Genomic DNA, 8,386 nt, shown 5'->3' on the forward strand with positions numbered 1-8,386 from the left:
GCGGCAACCTCTGCAAGCCGCAAGGAAATCCCGGAGTTCCGCCGTGGGGATGAGAGGAGATTCGGTGGGAGGCACGAGGGACTCCACCACTTCACTGGCGATGGAATCAAGATCATCCTCCGTGCCCCGCACCGAATCCCCATCCTCCTCCGGGTCGTCACCGCCAGCGGCCGACACATCCACCACACACTGTGGGGCGGACGTCCCGGCCTCGCCAGCTGGTCCCGCCTCCGTCACGATCCCACCCCCAGGATCGATGGCGGAGGAGTCCTCTCTGGGTTCTATTGTGAAACTGGAGCCTGTAGGCACCAGCGGTTCAGGACCCCCCTCCACCTCCGTCCCCAGGCCAATGAGTGGTCCAGGGGAGACAGAAGTTTCGGACTCCGGGAAACCAGCCGGATTCGAGACTGGAGGCGGCGAGAGGAGGCCATCTCCCGCTCCGCCAGCACCCACAGGCCCAGCAGATGGGGCAGCGTTCTCAGTTATAACTGGGTCGGGTGTCTCCTGGTTGGTGGTGGACTCCGGCTGGGAGGCCCGACCCTCTGGGGCCTCGCCCTCCCCTTCATTCAGGGCACCCGACCCAGTAGCAGTGGCAGAATGGGCGGCTTCCCCAGGCTCCCCCACCACAAGCAGGGCCCCACTTACTCCTTCAGGAGGGGCCTCATGTACCGGGGCCATCCCCTCCCCTCCATCCTGAGGAATAGGGAGCACCTGCCGTGCTTTGTAGCCTTGGTGGTGGCGGTAGGGGGTACCTGAGGACCAGAAACAGGAGGCAGCTCCCGTCCAACAGATGGGCCCTGCACCTCAGGACCCTGTGTTATTTCTGTGGAGGGGTGCCTTCTCCTCTTTTTCGCACTTGGGCGCGGAGACTCAGAGACCTCCATGTCATCAGAGGCCTCCGCCTCCGCACCCTTTTTTCCCTTTTTAGTCACCCTGGGCCTGAGCCCAGCCCTGGGACAGGTGGATTCCATGGGAATGGGCTTTTGGCTGAGCTCCGGATCGGGTTGAGTCAAAGTGTCCAGGGGACGCGCCTCATGATGTTTCTTTTTTCCCCGCGTCTTCCTTCCGCTCGGACGGACGCTCCTCTCCCCGCCGGAGCACAGCCTCCGGAACCGACTGAGCGGTGTCTATTGGATGTGTTGGGGGAGTGGGAGGAGGTGCTGTGGAACCACTCTGGGCCGCCGAGGTGGAGCTGGCGGCCGGGAGGTTGGGGCAGTTCTTCCGAACATGCCCCACCCCCTTGCAGACGTGGCACCGCTCCCCGTCCGAGGTCCAAAAGACACGGTAGGCCGTCCCCTGGAACTCCACATTAAATTGGCCCTCCGTGTCCTCCTCCCGCGCCAGCTGCATAAATAACTGGCGGCGGAAGGAGTAGACATGTTGGAGGCTGTGCTCCCGAAGACCAAGCCGGACTGGGGTGATCCCCGACCTCACCTCCCCCCAGATGGTGCAGGTGGGGGAGGAGGAGCTCACTGGGAATGAAGGGTGGGACGTTGGACAACATTATCTGATGCGCAGTGGCCCCAAGAGGGTCCACTGGCAGGAAGGTCCCCCCCACAGCGAGCCCCTTACTCAGGGCCAGGGACACCGCCCGCTCGGTCCTCAAAAAGAACACAGCCTTCCCATACATCTTTGAGGCCGCAACAATGGCCGAGGGGCCGACAACCTCGGCCATTGCCTTTACGCAGGCCTCAATAGACATGTTGGGGTGGGGATAGCTCTTCACCCCATGGCTGGATGTTAGCAATTTAAAGGGTGACGGGGCCACGTGGGCAACCACAGAAGCTGCAGCTGCGTAGGTAGTAGAGGGCCCCGCCACTGGTGATGAAGGGCTTGCCATGGGTCCAAGAGCTAAACCCACCCCAAATTGTGGGCTTGCACACTAAATATCAGAGATTCACAGAAAAAAATTGAATATGTATTAAAGACAAACAAACAAACAACAGGTTAGTGGAGAGGCTGAGGTAATACAGGAGAGGAAAAGACAGGCTGTAAGAGATGACTTGCTTTCTGGAGGTGGTGCTCACAGTACACTTAAAACAGTCTTTGAAGTTGGTCTTCCGGTCTTCTGGTTGGGGGAATCGTCTTCACCTGGGTCAGCTGAAGCTGCCCAGGCACTATCTATCCCCTTCCGTCTGTTCAGCTGGGCAGCTTCAGCTGACCCAGGCTTGGCAATTGGGGTGGGGAGGGAGCTTTCCTGTTTGCTTTTGCAGCAGCACAGATTCCTGTTGAATTGGCAGCCCCACCCCTTGTTGTTCCAGCCACTTGTTCCTCCCCCAACAGTCCAAAGTAAATTACTGGTGTTCAGCACCCACCTCCAGACAAAGCCTTGTTTCCAACAAAAAAAGAATGTCTCTTTCTTTTTTAAAGGTGATTGTTGTTGGAGTTTTCCTCTACTTGTATGTAGCTGCTCTCCCTTGCTCAGTGTAGCTCCTCTCTCCACCTCTGCAACCTCCAACTGCCACCAGCACTCTCAGCTGCACCTCGTTGAGGCTCTCAACACTCAGGCTCCCAAATCAGAGAACAGCCAACCCCCGTTTTTTTTTTTCTTTTTTTTTTCTTTTTTGCAGAGGGAGCTTTACTCTGTATCTAACCCCGTTTTTTTTTATTGGTGGGGACAGTGTAGAGGGAGCTTTACTCTGTATCTAACCCCGTTTTTTTTTCTTTTTTGTCGAGGGGGCCTTTATTCCTCAGGCCCCCTTTATATACACACTTATACTTTTAAAATAACTTTATTAAAACCAGATAAATAAACAAAAAAACTCAAATTAAAATGCCAATCTCGGCGTCGACGATGCACTCCAGTCCCTGCGGTGCCCACCGGTCGCGGAAGGCCTCAAGCGTACCGGCGGACACCGCATGCTCCTTTTCCAGGGACACCCAGGCGCGAACGTAACCGCGGAAGAGGGGCAGGCAATCGGGGAGGACGGAACCCCCGACGGCCCGCAACCTGGACCTGTGAATTGCCACCTTGGCCAGGCCCAGGAGCAGACCGACGAGGAGATCCTCCTCCCGGCCCAAGCCCCTCCGCACCGGGTGCCCAAAGATCAGGAGCGTGGGACTGAAATGCAGCCAGAATTTGAGGAGCAGCCCCTTCAGATACTCAAATAGGGGCTGCAACCTCGCACACTCCGTATGAATGTGGAACACGTACTCGTCCAGGCCGCAGAAAGTACAGGTGGCCTGGGAGTCCGTGAACCTACTTAAAAGCCTATTGCACGGGACTGCTCTGTGCAGCACCCTCCACCCCAGGTCCCCGATGTAAAGGGGGAAGACTCCCGCGTAGAGAGACCTCCATCGGGGTTTCACCTCGCCGCCAGATGGCAACGCGGACCGCCAGGGCGTGTCCGGCCGGCTGACGAGGGCGAGGAAGTGGAGAGTGTGCAGGAGCAGCCCGTACAGGAAACCCCTCCACGCCGATTGGAATGGCACGGAGGGCATTTCCGAGAGGCGGCTCGGGTTGTGCGGGACCGGCTCCCGAGGAGGGTTTCGGGGCCTGGGTCCGATGAGCAGTTCCGGCCGAGCGGGGGTCAGCTCGGCCGGGATCACTCCGCACTCCCGAGCCCCCTCGCCACCCGCAGTGAGGGGCGTCCCGGGGGTTTCGGCTACTCCTCCGCCCGCCGGACCGTCCCCGGAGTCGGCCGCCCGGACAGCCGAGGCGCTCTCCTCCGCCGGCGGGGGAGCGCCCTGACTGGAGGCGACCATGTTCCAGACTCGGAAAAGATCCCGGTAAAAGACAGGCAACTCCCTCAGAGAGGCGCGGCTAACGGACCCCACCGGGAGCTGCGTGTCGTTTTGAAGGCAGTGACACTGGCGGAAAAAATACGTCGCCAGCGCACACCATCTGGGAGGACGCTCGACGTACAGGTATCTCTGCAGGGTCCGAAGGCGGAGAGTCGCAGCCTGGGTGCGGACGCACACCAGCGACTGACCGCCCTCCTTGATCGGGAGACTCAGGACCGCAGCAGAGACCCAGTGTTTCCTCTTGCCCCAGAAGAAATCGACGAGTTTCTTCTGGATCTTGGTGGCAAATACAGGGGGCGGGGCCAAAGTGACCAACCGGTACCACAGCATGGAGGCCACCAGTTGGTTTATGACCAACGCTCGGCCCCTGTAGGAAAGCACTCGGAGCAGTCCTGTCCAGCGCCCCAGCCGAGCGGTGACTTTCGCCTCCAACTCCTGCCAGTTTGCCGGCCAGGCTTCCTCAGCGGGGCTAAGGTGGACTCCCAGATAGAGGAGGTGCGTGGTGCTCCACGCAAAAGGTGTCATCTCTTCCGGCAGGGAGTCCACCCGCCACTGACCAACCAGGAGTCCGGAACATTTCTCCCAATTGATCCTCGCGGAGGACGCGGCAGAAAAGGTCTGCTGGCAGTCGCGCATCCTCCGCAAGTCAACGGGATCTGTGACCGCGAGGAGCACGTCGTTGGCGTAAGCCGAGAGGACAACCCGCATGGCCGGCTCGCGCAGAGCCAATCCCGTCAACCTCCTGCGAAGCAGGCACAGGAAGGGCTCCACGCAGATGGTGTACAATTGGCCGGACATGGGGCATCCTTGACGCACTCCTCTCCCAAAGCGAAGGGGCGCTGTCAAGGATCCATTAACCTTGACCAGACACTCTGCGGCGGTGTATAAAAGTCGGACCCGGGCCACGAAATGCGGCCCGACTCTGAAAGCGCGCAGAGTCCTGAAAAGGTATTCGTGATCCACCCTGTCGAACGCCTTCTCCTGATCGAGGGAGAGAAAGGCGACCGACTGACCAGTCCTCTGGGAAAGATGGATCAGGTCCCGGACCAGGTGGATGTTGTCCTGGATGGACCGGCCCGGGACCGTGTAGGACTGGCCGGGGTGGATCATGTGGGCCAGCACGGAGCCCAGGCGGGTAGACATAGCCCGGGCAAAGATCTTATAATCCGTGATGAGGAGGGAGACCGGACGCCAGTTTTTAAGCAGGCGGAGATTGCCCCTCTTCGGCAGCAGGATGATGACCGTCCTGCGCCACGAGAGGGGCATCTCCCCGGTCGCCAGGCTTTCCCCCAGGACCCGCGCCTAATCGTCCCCCTGGACGTCCCAGAACGCCCTGAGGAACTTCACGGTCAACCCATCCAGCCCTGAGGATTTGCCCCTCGAGAGCTGGTGGAGGGCGCCAGTCAGCTCCGCCAACGTGAGCGGAGCCTCCAATCCTTCGGCGCCTTCCGGGCTGACCTGCAGCAGGTCCTCCCACAAAACTCTGCGCGCGTCCTCGCTGGACGGATCTGGAGAGAACAACGCACTGTAATAAGTACGGACCAGGAGGCCCATTCCCTCCGGATCCGTGATGGAGGATCCGTCGTCGGCCAGCAGCTCAACGAGCTGCTTACGGACCCCCCGCCATTTTTTCAGCGAGTAGAAGCAGGGTGAGGCGCGGTCCAAATCTTCCCGGATTTGGATCCGCGACCTCACGTACGCGCCTCAGGACTCTGAGCTATGGGTCTCTCAGCGCGCCCTTCTTCTCTTTGTACGCCTGCTACAGGGCCGGGTCCACAACGGCATGACCGAGATGGGATTTCAAGTCGAGCACCTCCCTCTCAAGGCGCCCGGTCTCAGCTTCCCGCCTCTTGGTCTACCCTTTTGCGTACTCCTGACAGAAGACGCGGATGTGAGTCTTGCCCACATCCCACCATAGCCTCAAGGAGGGGAAGCCCCCCGCTTCCTTCTCCAGTCGGCCCAGAATCGACGGAACGAGTCCCGGAATCGCTCGTTTTCCAGCAGCCGGTTGTTAAAGTGCCAGTACGCGGACCCCGCTCGCATGCGGAGCGGAGTGAAATCTGCGGTGAGACCCCCTGCTGCCGTTGATGTTGAGGCTGGTTATTGTTATCTTCATGTCAAAGGTACTTAAAACCCGTCACCAACACCTCACTGTGAGGAGGGAGTGGAAGTGCACCTGGCCATCCACTCCCCCAGCAACCAATTGAGGAACACATTAAATTTGCGCCTCTCAACTAGTTTCATGCCCGCGCCCATGCCTGCTTTCTTAAGGGCAGCATGGACGGACTGGATGATCAGCGCCAGAGTTGACCAACGGCCGAGGGCCAGCAGAACTTTATTGCGGCAAGCCGCGAGGAAATCCCGGAGTTCCGCTGTGGGGATGAGAGGAGATTCGGTGGGAGGCATGAGGGACTCCACCACCTCACTGGCGATGGAATCAAGGTTGTCCTCCGTGCCCCACACCGAGTCCCCATCCTCCTCCGGGTCGTCACCGCTAGCGGCCGACACACCCACCACACACTTTGGGGCTGATGTCCCGGCCACGCCAGCTGGTCCCGCCTCCATCACGATCCCACCCCAGGATCGATGGCGGAGGAGTCCTCTCTGGGTTCGACTGTGAAACTCGAGCCTCCGTCCCCAGGCCAATGAGTGGTCCAGGGGAGACAGAAGTTCCCGACTCCGGAAATCCAGCTGGAGCCGAGACCGGAGGCGGAGAGAGGAAGCCATCTCCCGCTCCGCCAGCACCCACAGGCCCAGCAGATGGGGCAGTATTCTCAGTTATAACCGGGTCGGGTGTCTCCTGGTTGGTGGTGGACTCCGGCTGGGAGGGCCGACCCTCTGGGGCCTCGCCCTCCCTCCCTCTCAGGGCACCCGTCCCAGGAGCAGTGGCAGAATGGGAGGCGTCCCCAGGCTCCCCCACCACAAGCAGGGCCCCACTTACTCCTTCAGGAGGGGCCTCAAGTACCGGGGCCTTCCCCTCCCCTCCATCCTGAGGAATAGGGTGTTCCTGCCTGGACTTTGTAGCCTTGGTGGTGGCGGTAGGGGAAACCTGGGGACCCGAAACAGGAGACAGCTCCCCTCCAACAGATGGGCCCTGCACCTCAGGGCCCCTCGTTACCTCTGTGGAGGGGTGCCTTCTCTTTTTCCCACTAGGGCACAGAGGCTCAGAGACCTCCATGTCATCAGAGGCCTCCGCCTCCGCACCCTCCTTCTTTTTAGTCACCCTGGGCCTGAGCCCAGCCCTGGGACAGATGGATTCCGTGAGAACGGGCTTTGGGCTGAGCTCAGGCTTGGGTTGTTTCAATGTGTCCGGGGACGCGCCTCTTGATGTTGCTTTTGCCTCCGCGTCTTCCTTCCATGCGGACGGGCACTCCCCTCCCCGCTGGAGGCTGTGAAAACCACAGCCTCTGGAACCGTCTGTTGGATGCGTGGGGGGAGTGTAAGGAGGTGCTGTGGAACCACCTTGGGCCGCCGAGGTGGAGCTGGCGGCCGGGAGGTTGGGGCAGTTCTTACGAACATGCCCCACCCCCTTGCAGACGTGGCACCGCACCCCGTCCGAGGTCCAAAAGACGCGGTGGGCCGTCCCCTGGAACTCCACATAAAATTGGCCCTCCGTGTCCTCCTCCCGCGCCAGCTGCATAAATAACTGGCGGCGGAAGGAGTAGACATGTTGGAGGCTGTGCTCCCGAAGACCAAGCCGGACTGGGGTGATCCCCGACCTCACCTCCCCCAGATGGTGCAGGTGGGGGAGGAGGAGCTCACTGGGAATGAAGGGTGGGACGTTGGACAACATTATCCGATGCGCAGTGGCCCCCAGAGGGTCCACTGGCAGGAAGGTCCCCCCCACAGTGAGCCCTTTACTCAGGGCCAGGGACACCGCCCGCTCGGTCTTCAAAAAGAACACAGCCTTCCCATACATCTTTGAGGCCGCAACAATGGCCGAGGGGCCGACAACCACGGCCATTGCCTTAACGCAGGCCTCAATAGACATGTTGGGGTGGGGATAGCTCTTCACCCCATGGCTGCATGTCAATAATTTAAAGGGTGACGGGGCCACGTGGGCAGCCACAGAAGCTGCAGCTGCGTAGGTAGTAGAGGGCCCCGCCACCGGTGATGAAGGGCTTGCCATGGGTCCAAGAGCTAAACCCACCCCAAATTGTGGACTTGCACACTAAATAACAGATTCACAGAAAAATTTGAAAAGACAAACAAACAAACAACAGGTTAGTGGAGAGGCTGAGGTAAGAGAGGAGAGGTAAAGACAGGCTGGAAGGGATGGCTTGCTTTCTGGAGGTGGTGCTCACAGTACACTTAAAACAAACAGTCTTTGAAGTGGGTCTTCCGGTCTTCTGGTTGGGGGAGGGAGTCGTCTTCACCTGGGTCAGCTGAAGCTGCCCAGGCACTATCTATCCCCTTCTGTCTGTTTAGCTGGGCAGCTTCAGCTGACCCAGGCTTGGCAATTGGGGTGAGGAGGGAGCTTCCCTGTGTGCTTGTGCAGCAGCACAGACTCCTGTTGAATTGGCAGCCCCACCCCTTGTTGTTCCAGCCACTTGTTCCTCCCCCAACAGTCCAAAGTAAATTACTGGTGTTCAGCACCCACCTCCAGACAAAGCCTTGTTTCCACAAAATGTCCCTTTCTTCT

This window comes from Heterodontus francisci, chromosome 28 (genome assembly GCF_036365525.1).
Source record: "Heterodontus francisci isolate sHetFra1 chromosome 28, sHetFra1.hap1, whole genome shotgun sequence".
NCBI classification, from domain to species: Eukaryota; Metazoa; Chordata; class Chondrichthyes; order Heterodontiformes; family Heterodontidae; genus Heterodontus; species Heterodontus francisci.